Source organism: Lepidochelys olivacea, assembly GCF_965140295.1.
Source record: "Lepidochelys olivacea isolate rLepOli2 genome assembly, chromosome: 7".
In the NCBI taxonomy this organism is placed as follows: Eukaryota; Metazoa; Chordata; order Testudines; family Cheloniidae; genus Lepidochelys; species Lepidochelys olivacea.
Genome location: NC_140417.1, coordinates 58,706,296 through 58,730,096, shown reverse-complemented (window position 1 = coordinate 58,730,096; position 23,801 = coordinate 58,706,296). Strand labels below are relative to the sequence as shown.

Genomic DNA, 23,801 nt, shown 5'->3' with positions numbered 1-23,801 from the left:
AGTTTCTTTTGGTAACCCTCAGTGGGATCACAGGATAATGGCTTGTAGAATGTGTTGTATGATTATCCTATTTTCGATGTCTCTGACTCAAGGAATATTTCCAACACACCTCTGAACAACATACTAACCCACAGAGACCTTCCTACCAAGACTACAAAAAGGATTCGGGGTGGACTCCTCCTGAAGGTCAAAACAACAGACTGGACTTCTACATAGAGTGCTTCTGCCGACGTGCACGGGCTGAAATTGTGGAAAAGAAGCATCACTTGTCCCATAACCTCAGCCATGCAGAACACAATGCCATCCACAGCCTCAAACAACTCTGACAGTTCATATGAATGTCAAATCATTTTTGGGTTCTTGTTAAGTTCTTGGCCTCAACATCATGTGGCAGTGAGTTCCAAAGTTTACATTGCACATTGCAAAAATGCATTTTCTTTTATCCATTTTTAAATTTTGCCCCTTTTAATTTAATTGAGTCACCCTGTTTGTGTGTTATGAGACAAGAACAGAAGCTCTCCATCACCCTTCCCTATACATCATTATTTTATATTCTTTAATCATGTCCCTGGTTATGTATCCTCTTTCTAAGGTAAACAATCCCAGTCTTTTCAATCTCTCTTCATACAAAAGTTTTTTCTTGGCCCTTGATCATTCTGGTCACCGCTCTTTGGTCATCTCATTAGTTCAGCAATATCCTTTTTGAGATGGGCTGAAAGAATACTACACTATTTCAGATGAGGCTGCACCATTAATTAATATAAAGGCATTATAATATTTGTATTATTCAACATCCCAGAGCTGCACACTGTGCAGAGGTCTTCATTGTGATATCTAAAATTATGCTTTGGTCCCTTTCTTGAGCTGAAATTTAAAACATTAAGGTGAACAAACAGTTTAATTTTCTTCCTCCAATGCAATACTTTGCATTTATTGACACTGCATTTCATTTCCCATCATGTTGCCCATTCACCTAGCTTTTCTGGTTTTCTCTGAAGTTCCTCACAGTTCTCTCTGGTCCCAACTAATCTAGACTATAGCTACACTATAGTTTATATTGACATAATTTATGTCATGCGGGGGGGGGGGGGGAGCGGTGATTTGTGCACTCCACTTCTTTTTCCTTAATCCAGAGGCAGGTAGTATAGCCCTACTGAAATTTGTATCTACATAGATTCAACTGTGTGGTCATCTCCACTCAGAATTTTTATCCCATCAGATTCTATGTAATCCTTTAGATACAGCACTGCTCCCCATCCTAGTTTGTCTTTCCTGGGTAGTTTGTAACCAGGTACAGCAGCATATTATTGATTTTTGCAATTTACCAAGTTTCCATATGCCTGTTGTATCAGGGTTCTTGTCCATCACAAGGCATCCTAGTTCACTTTTTTTGCTTTTAAAACTTCTTGTATTTGCATGCAAATACCTCCACTTATTCTTGGGTGACTGTTTTAACGCCTTAATTTGAAATCCTACTGATTTTACAGAATTTACCACTGTGTTCTTATCCCATCCCTGTTCTGCTGTCAACTTTTCCCCAACTCTAAGTTTAAACACTCACCCCCTTTTTTAAAACACGCACCAAGAGTCTGATTCTGTATAAGGCTCTTCTTCCCCAAATAAAAACAAACCCCCACTTCTTTACATCATCTTTTCAACCATGCACTGGGACCCTGACACCCTCAACCTAGCTGAACATACAGCATGTCAGAGAAAGCTACCACGGAGGCCAAGACATAAGCCATCTTCCTAGCAGCTTAAACTTAGCTTCCAGGACCTCGATCACGTATCGCTGCATCATTAGTACCAACATGTACCGTGACCACAGGTTCTTCCCCAGAAGTTCATTTCATGATGCCTGCCACAAGTGAAGTGGCAATTCTCATTGTCACCACATACCCAACTCTCCAACGTTTCTCATGATCAAATTACCTACCACCACAGTCTACCTAAAGTTGGGCATCTGACCAGTCCATGTCAAAAATGGTCAAATATTTTAAAGCACCATTTACTAGAACAACAAAAAAAGAGCAGGTCTCCAACAGGTTTAGCCTTAGATACTTGTGCCTAATTACAACAAATTTACTTTAGTTATTTTAACTTAAATAAATGTAACAATAAAATCAAGATCTAAAAAATTAAAGAATTACTTTTTTTCGCAATGTTAGGTTAGCATTTAAATATGAACATTCCCCAAGGTTGAACACTTACAAAAGAAAAATTAAATTGAACAGAAATAAGAACAAACCAATTACAAAAGAAAAGTCATTTTAAATGCACTTTTACTAGGCAGGCAGCAGGCTAACTCTTCAAGCAGCTTAACTGGCTTTCACTTTGTGTTGGGGGACGAAGTTTCATGACTGTGAATCTCCTCTCCCTCCTTTTGGAGTTAATTTCTGTATATTTGTCTAGTCCGTCTAGATTGTAAACTCTTTGGGGCAGGGAGCAAGTCTTTTAACATGTTTAACCTACCATGTAAACCATGATGTATCGTTGACTGTCTGGCACACAAATAAAGATATACATACAAAGAATGTTAGGATTAAAAAACCTGTCTTATAGTGATTGAGTTCCTTGAGTCTATCTATTTAGTTAAGGAGGTTAAGGGGTGACTTGATTACAATTTATAAGTATTAACATGGGGAACAAATATTTGATGATTGACTCTTCAGTCTAGCAAAAAAAAAATATATCTATCTATCTATCTCAACAGGAGCAACTGATTCTTCCTAAAAGTGTGGGGAAGGGGGGCACAAGGTCCCCCCTCTGTGGCCCCACCCCGCCCCTCTTCTTCCCCACAAGATACCACCCTTTGCAAAGCCAGAGTTAGGCCGGAAAGCCCGGGCTCCTCCACCAGCCTGTGACTCTCTTACTCCAACTCAGCTCCGGCGCCTGGCTTGGGAACAGTGTCTCACTGCTGAAGAACCACAGCCAGACCATAAGAGCCATGAGGGCAGCTGTGGAGAGCCATGTACCCTCCCTCTGCCCTGGAGGTTGGGGACACAGGCCGGGTGCTGCTCTTGCGGGGGGGGGGGGGGGGCACCCCAGGCATGTGGAGGGTCTGCAGCTCCCCACAGCTGCCCGGGCTCCCCAGGCCAGTCTTATCCAAGTCGGGCTCCAGCTTCCTGCCTGGCAGGACCTCGGCCCATGGCAAAAAGTGAATAGGCCAGGCCCATCCACTTTCACAAGTGGGAGAGACATGGGCCTTTGCCCCCCCCCCCCCCGCCATTCCAGCCCCCCTGCAATCTAAAGGCTGGGAAGCTAGATACATTTTTAATAGTGAGGGTAATTAACCATTGGAACAATTTACTAAGGGTCATGGTGGATTCTCCACCACTGACCATTACTAAATCAAGAGTGGATGTTTTTCTAAAAGATCTGCTCTGGGAATTATTTGGAAAAGTTCTACGGCCTATGTCAGTGGTTTTCAACCAGGGCCATGCATACACCTGGGGTACGCAGAGGTCCTCCAGATGGTACAACTACTCATCTAGATATTTGCCAGATTTTACAACAGGCTACATAAAAATATATGCGAAGTCAGTACAAACTAAAATTTCATACAGACTAACTTCTTTATACTGCTCTATATACTATACACTTAAATGTAAGTATATTTATATTCCAATTGATTTATTTCATAATTATACAGTAAAAATGAGAAAGTAAGCACTTTGTCAGTTATAGTATTGTGACACTTTTGTACTTTTATGTCTGATTTTGTAAGCAAGTAGTTTTTAAGTGAGGTAAAACTTGGGGGTTAAGCAAGACAAATCAGACTCCTGAAGGGGTACAGTAGTCTGAAAAGGTTGAGTGCCACTAGCTTATGTTATAGAGGAGCAGGGTGGATAAAAATAGATTTTTTAATTTAAATTAGGTTTTTTCCTCAAAAAGCATTTTATCAAAAAAAATCCATCTAAAGATAGTTTTGATTAACCTACATTACAGCTCAAAGATATCTCATCATGGAATGGGCATTATAAATTCTAATTCTATAGTATGAGACAATATATTCATGTAATGATTAAGAAAAGTTTTGTAAATGAGTTCCAAAAGTTCATGGATTAGAGACCCAATCTTATGGGGTTCCAGGGGCTTCTGTATAGATTATTTAGGTTAATCTTTCTATTTACCCAATGGCACTCAGTGCTCAGTCTAGAAGATACCATCAGAGATGCTTAGTTTTGCAGTTCTCAAACTGTGGATTTGTGTCTCCAGAGATAACATGCTTGTTAACAGCAAAAATGTTTTTAAATATATAATTATAGATAGATAGATAGATAGATAGGTGAGAAATATCAGACCTCAACCCTACTGTCCCTCTTCAAATTTGTGTACACAGAGTCAATCTCTTATCTCTCTCTAAAACTGCAAAGTTTCAAAAAGTTCAATGAATAGAAGATTGGTGGGGGCGGAACAGATCTGGACAAGGAGAAGTAGTCTGGAGATAAATGTGAGAAGGGAGGGACAGGCAGTAGAAACAAAAGTGAAACTGTTTAAGCAACGTATTCCAGAAGTCTTGAGGTCTTTCTGAGTGCGGCCTTCATTGATTTAAGACCAACCATACCATTCTCTCACTAGAAGGGAAAACCTATAATGGCAGCAGGCCAGAGGCAGATTTACAGTGAAACACAGGTTGCCCTGGTACAGGGCCCTCCAACGACAGGGGGCCCCAGGGCTGGACAGCTGCAGGGGCAGAAGCTTGGTCCTGCCAGTTCCTCGGGCTCCTGCTACAGGCTCCCCCCCACCCCCCCATCAGCAGCCAAGCTCCCTCCTCCCCCTCCCCCGTGCTTCCCCTGCCGCCACACAGCTGTTTGCCTGCATTCAGGTCACTCGGGGAGGGAGGGGGAGGCGGCGGCAAAGAGATCAGGGTGGGGGATGATGGGGGGACTTGGGGAAGGGGGTGGAATCAGGGCAGGGCAGAGCAAAGGTGCCCCCCCCCGCACATACCCCCCAGCCGTGAGCTGCTATGGGCCGTGGGCTGGGACCACCCCCACCCCCCGTCCTGACTCCTGCACCCCCCTCACACACCCTCAGCCCCCTGCGCTCCAACTCCTGCACCCACCACACACACCCGCACTCCCCACCCCGAGTACTAAATGGGAGCTCCTGCACCTCCCCCCACATTCCCACCTGCACCCCTCGCACCAAATGGGAGCTGCCCCAAGTAAGTGCTCCACACCCCAACCCCCTGTTCCAGCCCTGAGCCCCCTCCCACACCCTAACTCCTGGCCAGACTCTACACCCGAACCCCCAGCCTGCACCCTAACTTCCTCCCAGACACTGCACCCCCCAGCCCTGAGCCCCCTTCCGCACCATAACTCCTGGCCAGACCCCGCACTCCAACGCTTTTTTACATTTTTTTTTTTAATAAAGCGCTCTTATCCAAAGTGCTTTACAATAGTTAGCTTACAGTACAAACAATATTTGGAAAGATCATTAAGTGGTCCGCCGAGACCCTCAGCGATTTTCAAGTGGTCTGTGGAAAAATAAGTTAGACCACAAAAACAAACAAGGTACCACACTTTATTTTCATTTTCTTCCTATTACTTATAGGAGGGGGGATGAAGAAAAAAAAAGAATGAAAAATTGGGGGGCGGGGGAGAAGAGGAAGAAGGAGAGAGACAGAGAAAATGCTCTTCTTCTTGGCTGGGTCCTCAGGAGGGGCCCCAAAAATGAAGCTGAGCACAGGGCCCCACTAATTCTAAATCTGCCACTGCAGCAGGCCATAAAAGAGACCCACTTTGGGAATATTTTAATGAAGTTCCTCTACCTGTGGGGAAGACAGGCATACGTGCAAAATGCATACAGTGCAAGAAATGCAAGGCCTGGTTGCCTGAATGAAACAACATCATAAGAAGTGTTCCTTCTCAGAAGGAAGCTGCGTCGAAGATGATGAAAGGAACATGTCTGAACATGCAGGATCTTCAGGCTGGTAAACTTTTTTATTTCATACTTCTTTCTTAAGGACTGTCTTCCTTCTGGACTATTCTTGAATTCTCATGTTTGAGCAAAAAATATAGTTGTTATTCTATGGTACTATCATTTTAGATGCAGTTGTGATAAAAAAAGTAAATAGCTGAAGTAGGCAGATCCTCCTTTTACAATTTCACCTTTAAAGTAGTACTGAGTGTCAGTGAATGCAATGATTAATACTAAATGAGCAGTATGGTAATAATAATTGAACAACTACATTGACTTTTTTGTTTAGGAGAATCCATCCTCAACATACAGGATTCTCAAGACTATCCACCTTCAAGATCACCATCATTTTCTATAGTTTCAGAGTTATCTGCCAATGATAGTGTTTCAGTCACATCATGTATGTCACATAGCCACGGTATATCACCTGTAGCAAAAAGAAAAAAAAATCTCCATCATCCAGAAACAACCATAGATAAGTATGTGATAAGAACCAGCAGATTACAAAAAGAGGTAATTGATGAAAATATTGCCCAGTTTGTTTATGCAACAAACTCTCCTTTCTGTGTGATTGAGAACCCACACTTCATTAACATGGTTCAGTCATTAAGACCAGGATACAGTCCACCCAACAGAGCAGATGTCGCAGGCAAATTGCTGGATAAAGTGTATGAAAGAGAAATTAAGCAGTGTGCAAAAGGTCTAGCGGGTAAAATTGTTAACCTGAGTCTTGGTGGGTGGAGCTATGTCCACAATGATCCTGTTCTATGTGCTTGTGTGACAATAGAAGAAGAGAATGTCTTCCTTACAGAAACAATTGATACATCAGGAAATGCACACACAGCAGAATACTTACAAGAAGTAGCAGTAAAAGCTATAACAAACTGTGAAAAAAATTCAAAATGTCTAGTATGCAACTTGGTCACAGAATGCTGCAAATGAGAAGAAATTATTTAGACGAGAGTCCCAAGCCAACAACATACAGTTGCAGTGGTCATTTGATGCACCTCCTAGCCAAAGACTTCCGTGTTCCAGAAATCAAGGCTAATGTTGTTGAAACTGCAAAATAATTCCGTAACAACCACTTTGCAGCAGCTGCTCTGAAAAAAGTGGGAGGAACCAAGCAAACTCTCCCACAAGACGTGCGATGAAACTCAGTAGTGGACTGTTTTGAGCACTATCTCAAGAACTAATCTGATGACAGTTTGTGAACAAAATCATGAAAAAATAGATGGCACTGTCACAGCCAAAGTTCTCAACATTGGGCTTAAGAGAAATGTTGAACACATGCTGAGTACCCTGAAGCCTACTTCTGTAGCCTTGAACAAAAATGCAGGGAAACAGTGGTTTTATTGCTGATGAAATTTGGAAGGAACTGAGTGAGATCTTAAAAAGAGAAATAAAAAATGACCGAGTTAAATTACAAGCATTAAAAAAAACAAATGGGACAAGCACCATCTCCAGCTCATTTTCTTGCAAATATTCTCAATACTTGGTACCAGGGTCAAACCTTAACTGCTGAAGAAGAGGAGTTGGCTATGACATGAGCATTCAGCAATCATCCCTCCATAATGCCTACTATAATAAACTTCAGAGCTAAGGGTGAACCATTCAAGAAATATATGTTTGCTGATGATGTTTTAAAAAGAGTCACACCAGAGACTGCTGAAGTGATAATCTCACTTTAAGTAGCAGTAGCTGGTGTAGAAAGAATATTTTCTTCCTTTGGACTAATTCATTCCAAATTGAGAAATCGTTTGGGACTTGAAAAAGCAGGCGAGCTTATTTTTCTTTTCCAGATTATGAACAAACAGGAAATTGAAGGTGACGACTAAGTTAGCTGCAGAAGCCAATATTTTAAGTTTCTCATGTTGTCCTGGCTGACAGTCTATTTGTTTTTTTGTTTTTTTTTTAATATTTAAACTATTTTAGTTAACAATTTTAACAAAAACAAACCTGATTTTTAAAAACTTGAATGTTTAACTAAATTCAAAAATTCTTATGCTTGTTTTGTTAAATTATAAGTTTGTTGTTGATAAAAAAATCCAGAATACATAATGTTGTTTTTGTTAAATAAAACAATTTAAATGTCTGTCTGGTGATGTTCTCCTCCTAATACAGCATAGCAAGAAAATCCTCCAAATATTAATGATTAATCTGTTGAAATGGAGATAGTTCACCTCCCAATGACTTCATAAATATCTGCTTCAATTACCTTTGGTAAGTGAAATAACCAAACAATCTTTCATTTTCTGATAGAACTGTAAAACTAACCTGAAAAGTTTTCAAAATAAATCACTTTAAAAATGTATAGTGTGTACCTTCTAAAAATGAAACCTACATCTATCTGAGTTGTGAAGAATATGTATTAAGGTTATAACAACCAACAAGAATGCACTTTTATGTAGAAACTCATGATTAAATCGAGTCTTCCTGACTAGTGATTTAAATCAAATCCACTCTGTCAGGAGATCAGACTATAGGATCACAGTGGTTTCTTCTGGCCTTGGAATCCATGAAACAGCTAGAACAAACATTGTGTGTAATATTCCAGACAAGGAAGATGCTCCACTTTTAGTTAAGTCACCTTTCCCCAACAGGTGGCATTGCTGTACAGTGAGCAATAAAGACATTTAAGTAGGCACCATGATGCTATCAACAAGGTAGGCCACAACTTACAGAGTATTCTTGCTGGATATTTGACAATATTTGATCACAGTCAAACAACAGGTAGTCAACTGACCAGTCAATTGACTAGCTTGCCAAAACTGTGCCGGCCTGTGTCTCGGTGCATGAGGAATTGCCAGCCTCCACCATCTCAATTGGAAGGAGGACATTGTTCCCCCTTTCCACCTACGTCCCTTCCATTATGAGACTAGCTTCCTCAACTGGAGGATTAGGGGAGTCAGCTCTGATGCAGGCCCACTCAACAGCATCCCTATATGCCGCATCTACAATGTAGTTCCACCTCTCTGTTTCTCCAGGTCACCAACTCTAGCCTTTTAGCCTCAAGATACTGCACCTGAGAACTACTTGCTCCAGTGCATACATACACCACACGGTCATAAGGCAAGTGGTTGCATATTCTGCACTCTGTGCATTAAAACTAATAGTGCCCACCCTGACTAGTCTGCTGCTCATCTTTTGCCTACTTAGTATGATAGACCCAGGCAGGGCTGGCTCTTCACTTTTGTCCGCCCCAAGCAGGGAAAAAAACTGCCACTGCAGCTGCAAAGGAGAGAAGCTGCCGCCGATTTGCTGCCGCAGCGAGCAACACAAAAAAGCTGCCGCCGAATTGCCGCAGCGGCGGGAGGGACTGCCACCCCAAGCACCTGCTTGGAACGCTGGTGCTTGGAGCCAGCCCTGGACCCAGGACAGTTGGGTACAACAGAGTAGTGGAAGACAGATATACTGGGCACTGGATTAGCAGTTTTCTGTTCCCTGACTGACCAGAACAGGGACTGATCCAGGCTAATGAGAACACCTGACTCCAATTAACCTGCAAAGAGTCAGGTGAAGCCAGCTTTCCAAGCAGGTGCTTGGGGCGGCAATTAGAATGGGGCGGCAGTCCATGTCCCATGGCAGCAATTCAGCAGAAGGTCCGCCGCTTTTCCCGCCACTGTGGCTTTTGGGCAGCAGCTCTGCTGCACAATTCAGCGGCGACTGCTTGGGGCAGCAAAATTGCTAGAACCACCCCTGCTTCTGATACTATAAAAAGGGCTCACTCCAGTCAGGTTGAGGAGAGCCAGGGAGCCAGAGGAGAGGAAGTGAGGCTGAAGGACTCAGTAAGGAAGACACCCTTAAGCCAGCAGTAAGGGAGCCCTAAGGTAAGGGTGAAGAAGAGAGAAGTGGGAGAGCTTTGCGGAAGTGACCCAGGGAAACGTAGAAACTCTGGCAGTGAAAGGTCGGCTGCCAACAGCTGCTGCCATTAGGGTTCCTGGGCCGGAACCCAAAGTAGAGGGTGGCCCCAGGTCGGCTGCCAACAGCTGCTGCCATTAGGGTTCCTGGGCCGGAACCCGAAGTAGAGGGTGGCCCCAGGTTCCCCCTAACCTGCCACTATAGAAACACCTCCTGGGAGGGGAAGATAGGCCCCTGTCAGAGCAGGAGGCTAAATTATTATGGAATAAACCAATAGGGACAACAGAGACTGGGAGTTCTCTCAGCAACCTCCCTCCTTGCTGGCTTATGGTGAAAAGGGCTCAGAAGACTGTACCCCTGGCCCTAGAGAGAGAAGGGCTACATGGAGGGTCGCAGTGAGCCTCTGAGGCTAGCATAAACTGCCTGGAGGCGCGGGACCCACAGGAACAAGGTTGGAGCTCTGCCACAATAGTTAAACTGGGTTTTGACCAACTAAAGATGCATTCAATTTTTTGTTGTCTGATTATTCAGGGACAGGTGTTGTCATAAATATAAAGGGAAGGGTAACCACCTTTCTGTATACAATGCTATAAAATCCCTCCTGGCCAGAGGCAACATCCTGTTACCTGTAAAGGATAAAGAAGCTCAGCTAACCTGGCTGGCATCTGACTCAAAGGACCAATAAGGGGACAAGATACTTTCAAATCTTGGGGGGGGGGGGGCTGGCTTTTGTTGTGCTCTTTGTTTACGTGGTTGTTCTCTCTTGGGACAGAGAGGCCAGACAGAAATCCATCTTCTCCAACCCATCCTAATCCAAGTCTCCCATATTGCAACCAGTATAGGTAAGCCAGGCAAGGCGGATTAGTTTAGCTTTTGTTTTATGTGAATTTTCCCTGTGTTGAGAGGGAGGTTTATTCCTGTTTTCTGTAACTTTAAGGTTTTGCCTAGAGGGGGATCCTCTGTGCTTCGAATCTGAATACCCTGTAAAGTATTTTCCATCCTGATTTTACAGGGATGATTTTTACCTCTTTTTTTTTTTTTTTTTTTTTAATAAAATCCTTCTTTTAAGAACCTGACTGATTTTTCCATTGTTCCAAGGTTTAGGGATTTGGTGATGATTTTGTAACCAATTGGTTAGGATATTATTCTCAAGCCTCCCCAGGAAAGGGGGTGTGTCGGGTTTAGGGGGATCTTTTGAGGGGAAGATGTCTCCAAGTAGTCTCTTTCCCTGTTCTTTGTTTAAAACGCTTGGTAGTGACAGCATACTGTTCAAGGACAAGGCAGAGTTTGCACCTTGGGGAAGTTTTTACCCTAAGCTGAAAAGAATAAGCTTAGGGGGTCTTTCATGCAGGTCCCCACTTCTGTACCCTAGCATTCAGAGTGGGGAAGGAACCCTGATAGGTGTGATTCTAGAAGTTTTAGTTTGTCAGTCAACTAACAGTTAAGCATTAAGGGGAAATGGACTCTAAATTTAAACTCCCACACAGTCAAAACTGCTCTGTGCTCACTCTGTCTGCTGAGCTCTCACTTGGCATGGAATCTCTTTGCTTGAGAAAGACCTACTGTTACCTAGCTCTGTAAACAGAGCTACCTAGAATAAAGCCTAAAGACCTTAGCTCCTTCACCTGCTTATTTATTGGTGCCTTGTCTCCTGAGGTCTGACTTCGAAACAGCCCAGCACAATGGCAAGCTGAAAGAGCCTAGGGACTGGTCTACACACAAAAATTTGATAGTCCTAACTACATTGCTTGGGGCTGGGAAAACTTTGTGCTTTGAGAACTGAAATTAGGTCAACCTAACTCCTGGTGTACATGTGGCTAGGTGGAAAGAAGGATTCTTCCTTAGACTAGCTACTGCCTCGCAGAGAGGTAGGTTAACCACTTCCATCAATGTAGGAAATGTCTATGCTACGACACTATAATGGCACACTGTAACCTTGAATTTTAAAATGTTCCCAATTATTACATTGGTTTATTGCATTCTAAACTTTAACAAACTTAATTTTCAGGTTTGAGTCTCGAAGTCAGTTACAGACAATTTAAGTTAGTAGAGGACCTTGGATGACACTTTGAATGATAGAACTAAACTTTATTTAAGAGAAAAAAATGATTAGTTAAGCAAAGAGGCATGCAATTGCCATTTACACAAGTACTACAATTACTCTCACATTCAAAGACAGAATGGTGTATCAATGGGTGATCAGGCCACTGACAACAGAATGAAGTATAACTCATAACTTAATGGTAACCCTTTTGGTGTTAACTGGGGCTCTCCGGCATTTTATCAAGGCTTCTCTTTTTTTATAACCCTTTATAACAGTAATTAACAATAAACCTATCAATTACCACATCTACATTTCTGCCAGCTCTTTACATTACACATTATTTAAATTAACATCTGCAGTTCTTCCCAATGCTATCAATACAGATAGCATTTTAATATTACAATCTAAATTCTCAAACACTCATTAGAAATCCTGCTAAAACCAGTTATAACCAAACTTTGATTTTCCCATCTCACGTCTCCAACTGCTCTCTAGCTTTTGCTCATACTAATACATTCAATTTCCCATACTCCTCTATACTTAGCCTACCTTAGGCCAAAGACGAATTTCTACTAATTTCTTAACCTAACACATTGTATACGCTACAACAGCTGCAGCTGTGCTGCTGTAGGGTAGACACACCCCAACACTAAGGGTATGTCTACACCACAGCTGGAAGATGTAACCACAGCTTGCGTAGACACGTCTGCGCTAATTCTGAGCAAGCCAGCGCACTAAAAATAGCAGTGGGGCCATGGCAGCACAGGCAGCGCCTTGCCATAGTCATCCGAGTACCACCCCACCGCAATACCAGCCTGCGGTGCCATGGCCACGCCCCTATTTTTAGCGCACTAGCTCGATCGCATCTAGTGCATGTACATCTATACCTCCCAGCTGCAATGCCGACATACCCTAAGGGTTCAAGAATACTTGAGAAACCTAAACCTAGTTTAGAAACAGGCAGACTTTTAAAATTCTTCTACAGCTAGTCTCCATATGTGAGTTAAACGTAGTTAAACTAGATCAGATAAACTTGCCTCTTTAAAGTTTAAGATTCTGTTCCAGTTTCAAGTGATATTTATAGAAGCACATATGGGAAGAAAGAAAAAATGTGGAATTAAAACGTTTCCTATTAATGAGAAAGCTAACATTTGCCATCACCAGCAGGGAGTCTGCTAGAATGTTGTCACTGGTGGCAATGGGGGAGAGATCCCCCCAAACCATCTTGTTCTCCCTCCCATGGCAACTACTGAGCTTTTCTTGAAGACATCAGACAAGTAGGGTTTTAATACAGGTGACAAAAAGGTGTCATACAAAAAGCATCCAGGAAGCAAAAATTGATTAGTTTCTGAAACATCATCTTCCCCCTTCTCTTTCTTAAACATCTGTACAAATTCCATCAGAAGTGTTTCATGTTAAGACAAACCAATCTGAGAACCGCATTAGTCTACTACTGCAGGCCAACACCCTACACAGACTACCGTACAGACATAGATTTGAACATCTTCCTAGTGCAAGTGAGACTGAATACTGTTAACTGAAGCCATTTTTATAATATTAGAAAATAATATAAATAAAAATCCCTTTGGCAGAGTGTCTCCAGTAAATTTAATAATGGATCGTTAAAGTTTTTCTATTGTTAAAACCTGCATCAATTCTAGGAAACAACGTTACGAAGACTGGAAATAAGAAATGCATTGCTGACATCTCAGGATCATAAACCACTAGTGCTCATGGTAAATTTAATGATCTTATGGCCCAAGAATAAGATCACTAGGCACTTTGTTTTCCCTGAATGAGTCACAGCTTTTAATTGACTCTGTGCCTCCAAAAGAAGATTGTCAAAGCAATGAAATGTGTCATTTGCTGCTGCCTGCAGCCATGCCACCTTATGCTGTGATGCAGTGAATCTCAAAAGCTAAGTGGAGACAGACTGGGTCAGCATTTGGATGAAATACCTCCCAGATCTATCTTCAGGCACCTCTATTCTACAGATGCAGTAGTCGCACAGCTGCTGATATAGCATAGACAATTCCTACATCAACGTAAAAACCCTTTCTCCTCAAGAAATGGTAGCTAGTAGCAGTAGGAAAATTCCTACATCAGTGTAGCCGTGCCTACATTGCGGAATAGGTCAGCTAAACGAGGGGTTCTCAACATTTTTCTTTCTGAGGCCCCTCCAACATGCTATAAAAACGCCACAGCCCGCCTATGACGCAACAACTGTTTTTCTGCATATAAAAGCCAGGGCTGGCCTGAACTCACAACCCTGGGTTTAGCAGGCCAATGCTCAAACCATTAGGGAGTAGCAATTGCCTGAGGCCCCATGAAGCTAAATTGCTCAGACTTTGGCTTCAGCCCCATGCAGTAGGGCTTTGGCTTTCTGCCCTGGGCTCCAGCAAGTCTAATGCCAGCCCTCCTGAAACCTGCTCATGGCCCCCACAGGGGACCCCTGGTTGAGAACCACGGAGCTAAACAATGGCGCTCATAGGTGTCAGTTTTTCACACCCCCCCCAAGTTGATCTAAAATTTTAAACATAGGCCAGGGCTGAGTGTCGCAAGACATGGTTTTGGCAATACAGTAGGTGGGACTCTGGTTCAGTATTAACTCAAGACACAAATGAGACGTAAAATAGGAAGTCTTGTCCACACATGATCACGGAAGAGCCTATGGACCTTTTCACAGGTAGGAGTTTTAACCTCTAGTGTCCTGACGAAATCCCAACTCTGGTAATTGCATATCTTCCTAAATTCCCCCACAGTTGCATATTGGTATAGGATTCTTCTATACTTTCCATCTTCAATTTCTATGGACAGCCAGCATTTGGAGTACTCCAAACCTCAGGTTTCACTATCTAAAAGTTTCTAGCTCTTTTATTTGTGCGAAAGATCTTGAACATATGAAGTGACAAAGATTCAAAGGTTCACTGGTTTAGGGTTCAACATTTGTCAATAGTTTCTGCTGACAATCAGTTATTTGCCATTCATCTCCTGCACCCTGCTGATGCCCTCCGTTTTTCCTAACAGGGCAGAAGAGAGAGCGAGCAGACCTTAAAAACAATTCATAGCTTTGGGGGCAGTGACATCTGGACTTCTGTTGATAATGCCAATTTTGCTGCAAGCTTGCTCCCAGTACCATAGCTGGCTTCTTTGCTGAGCAGCTGTGGCCACAAGGAGCTGCACTTCAACAGCATGAGAAGCAGCACAGTCTAGTAGTGTATTAACATCAAGGCATTTCTATATCTAGCCCCTAGCGCTGACACTAACTCACACAGTAGCTACTATAGAGAGAGAAATAATTGGCTGATTACGTCCTTCCATCACTGGAAAATGCCCCGGCTTTTTTGCTGGCCATCCACTGGTATTAGTTACCTCAATTCCCTGCAGGGATGAGCTTCAATCACTGTTAGCTCAATTGATTTGTGTGCCTGTGTGGCCACATCCCACTACAACAACATATTTAAAGCCAACAGCCCCTCCATTGCTGTCTTACAGAGCAACAGTTACTGTAGAAGTGTCTTGTTTGGTCACCTTTCAGCACTCCACTGACCAAGGGTCAATTTGGCTGGAAGCTGCTACCTCCCCCCCAGTCAAACAGTACTAAACAATGTACAGAGTTCACTTGGAAGCTATTTTAAGAGCCCTCTACTTCTATACGCAGACCACTACTTCTCCATACTGATGTGGCAAGTGTCACTTATCCTTTCTACCTGAGTTTCCCCATAACTGAAACTGAGATAAGTACAGTGGTTGCCTTTAACTGTTGAATTGCCATAGATAATTAATTAATGTTGTCTCTACTTATAAGAATGACAGAAATACACAATGAACACTGCAAATACTGACACAATTTGATCTAAAGCAATGAAAACTTAATGGGCGACTACTGTATTCCCTTTTAAAAACTAAGTTAATATTTGTAAAGCTTCCAAATGCCGGGAACACCCCATTTTATCTGAGATGTTTCCTTTGAAAACCTTTACGACATGCTGCCAACTATGCACATATTCCAGTAAGAGCAGCAGGTGTTCACTTCTGCTGCAGGAAGCGATAGATAGTTGAATAATTCCCCAACCAATTTTTATATTCCCAGCTGGCATTAAAGGGGGTGTGTCTCAATAACTTAAAACAACATTACATGGACACACAATTTCCTACATTTATAACACTTGTTTTCAGTACAAATTACAGAAGTTAAGGCTAACCTTAAAAGAAACTAACACGTTAAGGTACGAAAATGCACAGTAAGAACACCCAAACAACCTTGCCCCTGCCCTGCAGTGATATCATTTAGCAACTCATACAGTTATAATTAATGCCTATTCATGCTGGAGAACCCACATTAGAATTATTTCCTCCTGATGTCAATATAAGATGTCTGGGTGCCTTATGTTAGGAAATTCAGCATTAAAGCTAACCTTAAAGGAAATCCAAAATTTATAATACTTGTTTTGGGGATAATTACAACATCCATATAATGTTTTATACCTTAAATTACTGACGCATACTCTCAACTTTAACTCTATTTTAACATAATTTGCATTGGGATAAATAATCAATAGTCACTCCTGTTCTCTAAGCCTTTCACTTCCATCTCTAGCAGATACCAAAAGGTAATACATATCACCACTTTACCCAACTTGCTCTCTAATGCAAAACCTAATGTGATGTTTGCTACCATGGCACTGTTATCTCTTCTTGTATGTTATACCTATTGCCCCTACCCTGTGTTTGTTTTGTCTTTACATTGTAACCTCATAGGGGCCAGGACCGCTACTAGTCTATGTTTGTACAGTGTCTACCACAATAAAGCCCGATTCTTGCATGATCCTTGGGCAGTGGGCACTAATGTAATACACATGACTAACAACTTAGCTTAATTACAACCCAATATTTTAAAAAATGTCTCCTATGCATGAATTTTCAGTAAGCCTTAATTATATGGAAAGAGTTTGTTATTACATTTTTGGTCCCAATTTGTCTCCATAAAAGAAGTGTTAACTTAAAGGATCCATTTTAAGTTAAAATTAATTCAAACTAATCAACAGAGTAAGTTGCAAATTCTCAAAAAAAATTATTCTGTACCCATAAAACAAGTTCTATAATTTGACAAGAATATGCTGTATTTTCATAAATAAAACAGATTCAGCCTCAAGTACAAGACTCAACTCACCTTAAATGATAAGAGACCAGTGCCTCCATTTAAAAAAAAGAAAAATACATGCTCAATTAAGGGCTTGTCTACACAACAATTAGACAATGGTAAATGCGACTCAAAGTGTATTAACAAATTGTTAATACAAATTGATATGCACAGCAGCAGGGTGCACACAAATAGTCAGACCACAAGTATCAGAAAGGTAGCCGTGTTAGTCTGGATCTGTAAAAGCGGCAAAGAGTCCTGTGGCACCTGTGACAAAGTTCCTCCTCTACCTTGGTGGGTCTTGCACTTACTGGCGGATTTGCTCACCTTGGAGCTTCACGGCAGCCCTCAGTTTGGCCATTTTTGTGAACCCACAGTCCAGGTCAACTCCTGTGTCTGACCAGGAATTGGGAGGTTTGGGGGGAACCCGGGCCTGCCCTCTACTCCAGGTTCCAGCCCATGGCCCTGTGGAATGCAGCTGTCTAGAGTGCCTCCTGGAACAGCTGTGACAGCTACAACTCCCTGGGCTACTTCCCCATGGCCTCCTCCCAACACCTTCTTTATCCTCACCATAGGACCTTCCTCCTGGTGTCTGATAATGCTTGTACACCTCAGTCCTCCAACAGTCCACGTTCTCACTCTCAGCTCCTAGCGCCTCTTGCTCCCAGCTCCTTAAACACGCACCAAAAACTGAAGTGAGCTCCTTTTTAAACCCAGGTGCCCTGATTAGCCTGCCTTAACTGATTCTAGCAGCTTCTTGATTGGCTGCAGGTGTTCTAATCTGCCTGTCTTGTCTCCAGAAGGTTCCTGATTGTTCTGGAACCTTCCCTGTTACCTTACGCAGGGGAAAGGGACCTACTTAGCCTGGGGCTAATATATCTGCCTTCTATTACTCTCCTGTAGCCATCTGGCCCAACCCTGTCACACATCTTATAGACTAACAGACGTATTGGAGCATAAGCTTTCATGGGTGAACACCCACTTCGTTGGATGCAGCATCGGTTGCATCCGACGAAGTGGGAATTCACCCACAAAAGCTTATGCTCCAATACGTCTGTTAGTCTATAAGGTGACACAGGACTCTTTGCCAGTTAGACCACAGTAAGTTAGTGTAGGGTAGATTCATACAGTCCAATTGTTTGTATAGACAAGCCCTAAATTAGGGTTACAAAAATAATTCATAGTGACCCTGTCCCAAGCTCCAAGGATGAAGTTAGTTACATTTTGAGTGAATGCCCCCCAAAAAATCCTTTTTCCCAACCACCTAAAAATAGCCACTTGTGGGATGGAACATAGCCAGAGGTGGTTGTATTTAATTTGTGGATGAAGTGATCCCTATCCTATAAACTCCTGTCCTAACTCAGTTAAAGCTAAACTAGTTGTTGGTGAAATGATTTGAAACCCATGTATCATGAATACCACAGAAGTCGGGACTTCTGAAGACAGAAAAGTCCTGTAAACAACTTGAAAGTCAAGATGGCACTATCCCATGATATTATTTATTTCTTTTAATAGAAATAATAATTTGGCTCGTAGAAAGCGAGTTGACTGGTCACATGGTGCCAGCTCTTATTTCTAGCTTCTACGCTGCACCAGACAGGCAGACAATACTTTCCTAGTATTACTTATCTCTGAGAGTAACTATTGTAACATTCACAGGAATCAGAGTAGCAGCCGTGTTCGTCGGTATTCGCAAAAAGAAAAAAAGAGTACTTGTGGCACCTTAGAGACTAACAAATTTATCTGAGCATAAGCTTTCATGAGCTACAGCTGAATGCATCCGATGAAGTGAGCTGTAGCTCACAAAAGCTTATGCTCAAATAAATTTGTTAGTCTCTAAGGTGCCACAAGTACTCCTTTTCTATTCACAGGAATGTTATGCAATCCATGCAGGAAGGGAGGTGGGTCCATGCACTAACAAATGGGAGGGATTGTGTCCACAAGCCACTCTCTCCGCTATGAAAGAGTTTGAGGACTCTCTCTTTGGAAGCATTAGGCTTACCCAAATCCAACACTGCAGGCAGGAAATACATTTTTCATTCAAGGCAGTATGCTTTCCAGGAGATAGAGCTCGGAAGTCCTTGTCTGCATTGCAGCAAGCCATGTGAATATGCACAACAATTCCCCCCCTCCCCACCCCTATAATAATGGGTTCTTCCTACAGTTAAAAATAGTACAGCAATCTTGCTGTTACCTAGGTTAGATCTTGATGAAAAACAAAATTTGCATTTCTCTTCTATCAATTCAAACTGGGAGCAGACCCCTTATAAGCTGCAATACCTAGAAGCATTCAATAATTTGTTTTCCTCCAGTTATCCTGCACTTCTTGACTGAGTCATTATCCCTGACCTCACTGTATTAGACACATTATTCATATTCTGCTCCAAGATTACAGACATGTTTTACTATTTGTAACTGTTCACCAAGAAAACAAAAAATTCAAAGAAAAAATGCTATAATTCATTTCTACCATTCAATTTCCTACCCCTACCCCATCAGCTGAAAAACTTACCTATCTAGCCTAGACAGTATGAAGATCTTAATTTTTTTCACTGTAACAAAAACTTCAGTATAGAAAATAAATTTGTTTCATGCATGTATATGCAAGAAGAATCTGTAGTTACTGGTATTATTTAAAGAAAAAGCTATGCCTTAAACATTTTAACTGTATTGTATGAGTAGGGCTGCATATACATAAAGGTATTCAAGATCCAACAAGTTTTACATTATATTTTAATACTCATCTATGAAGAAAAAAGATGTTGATTTTTTTGTAGTGTCATGCCATGAAGAGGCATTTTGATTTTAATCTGCACCTGAATTTATTACTGAACAGCTCTCTGGGGGGGGGGGGGGGTGAGGTGGGCAGGGCAAGCAATGTGAGAATTTCCCTGGTGAGGGCTATAAAACATCTCTATGGGAATATAGTATAAGTATAGTATTTATAGTACCTATAAATAAAAAAAAACAAACTATGGGTTGATGCAGAGCTGGGGGAAGAAGGGAAAAAAGGTTATAAGCCCCTATCTTCAGAACATCTTTTGTGCTATGCTGTAAATTTTATGTTTTAAAATGAAAGACTTTAGGCTCAAAGAAAGTAGAAATCTGTTTCCTTCTAAACTGCGGCAGGTAGCCACATCCAGGGATTTGTTATAAATGAGATGTAGTCCACGTTGCCGATTTTATCTTCTATATTTCACAAATATTTTTAGAGCACCACAGATTGGTACAGAACTATAAGACATGATCCATGATGCAGAAAACCTGCAATTTACTAGTCAACACATGGAACAACAGTTCAAGTAAGGTCTACTCTGCACTAAAAGTTTTGCTGGAATAACTATTCTATGTCAGCTATGAACATGGAGTGCAGGAGGAAAGGAACCGCACCCCTGATACAGCTCATAGCTGTGCTGGCAAAAAGCCCCAGCGTACATGTAGTTATAACAGCAAAAAAGTGCGTTTGCCAGTATAGCTTATTTTATTTGTGAATATGCTCGCCCCCTGGCAAAAGATCAATGCCCTCAATACCTTCCTAATCCTCCACATCTCCTTCATCCTCAGGGGATCAGCTGCGGCCAAGGTCCCCCTGAACAAGGCTGACAGCACCATCAGGCAGCTGGTGAGGAAATGGCTCTACCTTCCCCAGAGGGCCAGTACTGACATTCGTATTTCACACAGGCGGGGACCACGTGCCTTGGATGGGAGACCTGTGCAGAGACGGAGTGATCACTCAGGTCTTCTGCCTCCTGACGTGCCCGGGCCCGATGGAGAGGAGCATCGCGGATGAAGCCATATGGGATGTGGTCAGGAAACGCATCGCTAGGGCCCCCTCCGAGCAGGACGTCGCCACTTACCTGAGTAGCTTCCTGGAGGCCGAATTCGGGAGAGAAGGGGAGACCTCTCCTCTCTTTGGTGCTGCACCCGCAATGCCTCGGGATGTCTAGGAAAGAGGATCGGCTTTCACTGGAAGTAGTGCGAGGAGCGCCAAGAGCACTTAGGCTGCGCATAAAGACCTCGGACCACACCATCATCACCCCGACCGCCAGAACAATGCTGGAAAGAACCCTGAAAGATGCCATCCATTGCCACTATACTGAAAACCTCAAGCGGAAACCGGACCAGGGCAAAGTGTTCAAGGTGACCAGCCAGTGGGATGGCAGCAACCACTTCTTCCCCGGGGGCAGCTTCACCAGGCCCAGCTCAACTGCATTCCCCTCAACAGAGACATCCGCCATGGAAACCGGGAAAGCCCTGCAAGAAGTGCGGCTACCCCAACAAGACCCTGCCCCACATCCTGTGTGGTTGTAAGCACCACTCCGGAGCCTAGCGACTCTGCCACACCACCATCCAGAACCAGCTGGTGAAAGCCATCCCACCATCCCTGGGAAAAATCACCGTCAACTCCGCCATCCCGGGAATGGATAGCTAACGGCAACCCGACACTGTCGTGACCAATGCAGAAAAAAAACCACCACCTCATGGTGGACATCACAGTGCCATTTGAAAACAGGTCCCTGGCCTTCCATGAGCCCCGAGCTCGGAAGGTGTTGAAATACACCCCGCTGGCCGACACCCTCAGAGCCCAGGGCTACGAGGTCCAGATCCACGCCCTGGTTGTGGAAGCCCTGGGTGCGTGGGACCCCCCCACAACAAGCTGGTGCTGAGAGTGTGTGGAGTCAGTCGGCACTATGCCCGCCCGGCTCATGAGACAGCTCATGGTGTCCGACACCATCAGGTGGTCCAGAGACATCTGCACAGAGCACATCATGGGACACCATCAGTACTAGGACAAGTAAACAAATCCGCTAGTCAGGGAAATAACCCACTTCCTCCCCTGACAAACCAAGGGACACACCCCACCCATGTACCTATTCGCTATAACAATACTGACTTAGACTCTAAATACATTCTATGGGTGGCTTACCCGAGATCACTTATTCACTGACACGTTAAAAACTCCCGCACCCCAATCTGGGTCTATGCTGGTTATGGGCTATGTATGTATCTTGTGAACCTTGTAACTGATTGTGTAAATTTTATTTTAAACATTAGCTTTAATAAAAATTTTAAATATATTCAAGCATTGCAATGGGAAGCTCATGTTTAGTGGTTTCTAACATGACCCTTTAAGTCCTTTTCACAGTTACTGCTTTCCAGTATACAGTCCCCTGTTCTGTACATGTAACATACATTCTTTAGTTCTAGATTACAACCTTGCATTTGGCTGTATTAAAGTGCACACTGTCTAAATGAGCCCAGATTGGTCTGCACAACTGGTGAAGTGGTAAATATGACAGGTCAATTTGCGAGTCCTCTGCAAACTTTACCAGTGATAATTTTATAAATTTCTTCCAGATATTGATCAAGATATTTAACAGCATTGGTGCAAGAAAAGATGCCTGTAGGACCCCATCAGAAGCTGCCACTGGTTGATTCCCCATTTAGAGTTACTTTGAGGTCTACCAGTTAACCAGTTTTTAATCTATTCAGTACATACTACATTAATTTTGAATAGTGCTAGTGTCTTTTTTTTTTTAAATCAGAACTTCACTTGTTTAGATTTAAAATAAAGAGGTGCCTATCCAAGTCGTTAGGCACCTTAACATCACTGACCCAATACAATCCCAGCAGAATGAGTTATTTCAACAGGAACTCAAACACCTACAGAAACTCCTTTCCACCCCTTCATTGTTACGGGAAACATGCCTTCACCCTCTCCAAAACCCTAACCAAGTTTTGAAGCATGCCCAAAAGTCACCAAATCTAGGCTTTTTCAGACCAGGGGAGAGAGCAAGTGTGCCAGAGAGTCTCAAGGAATGTCCTGCAAGCCTCCACATTTCTTTTACAATGAGGGGGATTCAGGTCAGCCACCCGGATGACCATACCTGTGGCAGTATGGCACAGGGAAAGAGGTAATTCCTCGTGCAGGCCAGCCCCAGGTCATTTAGGACTCTGTGACATAATAAACACTTTAAATTCTACCCAGAGACTGACGGGCAGCCAGTGCAGATCCCAGCACACTGGGTCACATGCGCCCAGAAAGATGCCCTGCTCAATAAGTGGGCTGGCTGCATTCTGTACCATTTGCAGGCTCCGAATGATTTTTAGGTGCATCCCATCTAGAACATATTGCAATAGTCTAATATTGAGGTAACAAAGACATGGATAAGAGTGGCAAGGTCTGCACCCAAAAGGAAAGGTTACGATCTCCCAGCCAGATGCAAATAGTAAAAAAAATGATGATTGGGCCACTGCTGTACTATGACCGGTTTGGGGTTTAGAAACACCTCTATGTTGTGAACCCTGTTAACTAATGTCTGATATTAGTCATCCCTTCAGCTGCTTCCCAACACACCATCATCGTCTCGGTCTTGTTCGGGGTTGAGCTTCTTGTTTGATACTAAGTCAAACATCTTACAGAAGTTTAAGTATTATGTCAACCAAATCTGTAATCTCATGAAAAAGTATCAAATCTGACAAGACCTAGCTGCTATAAAACCATTTTGACAGGCAACAGTTACATTGCCGTCCTTTACTGACTGTACCACGTCAGGCTTTTCATCATTTACGTCAGTCTAACTGGCCTACACAGTTACCAGAGTCTTAATATATTTAAAGGGCAAATGTGAATAAAATAATTTTTTCAACTCCTCTGAAAATTTCTCAGCGTTCCAAGAGTTGTTAAAAACCAACATCAATGGCTCTGAGAGCTCCTCTGCCAATTATTTTAAGACTCTTGGTAGTAAGTCATCACCTCCTGCAGATTTGAGAGTGTGTTACTCTAAGTAATTGCCATTTAACAGCATCCCTACTTCCTGTCAAAATGGAAAG

General features: G+C 42.7%; 1 protein-coding gene across 8 annotated transcripts in view; it reads right to left on the bottom strand.

The window, feature by feature from the left end:
• MAPK8 (mitogen-activated protein kinase 8) overlaps positions 1-23,801 on the bottom strand; it is a 125,005-nt gene that overhangs the window by 51,065 nt on the left and 50,139 nt on the right. For 6 of the 8 annotated variants that reach the window (XM_084632919.1, XM_084632915.1, XM_084632920.1 and 3 more), the window contains exon 2: positions 20,825-20,910. The exons of the other annotated variants lie outside the window; for them this stretch is intronic. The gene's annotated coding sequence lies outside the window, so the exon portion shown is untranslated. The remainder of the gene's footprint in view (positions 1-20,824; positions 20,911-23,801) is intronic. 8 annotated transcript variants of the gene reach the window in all.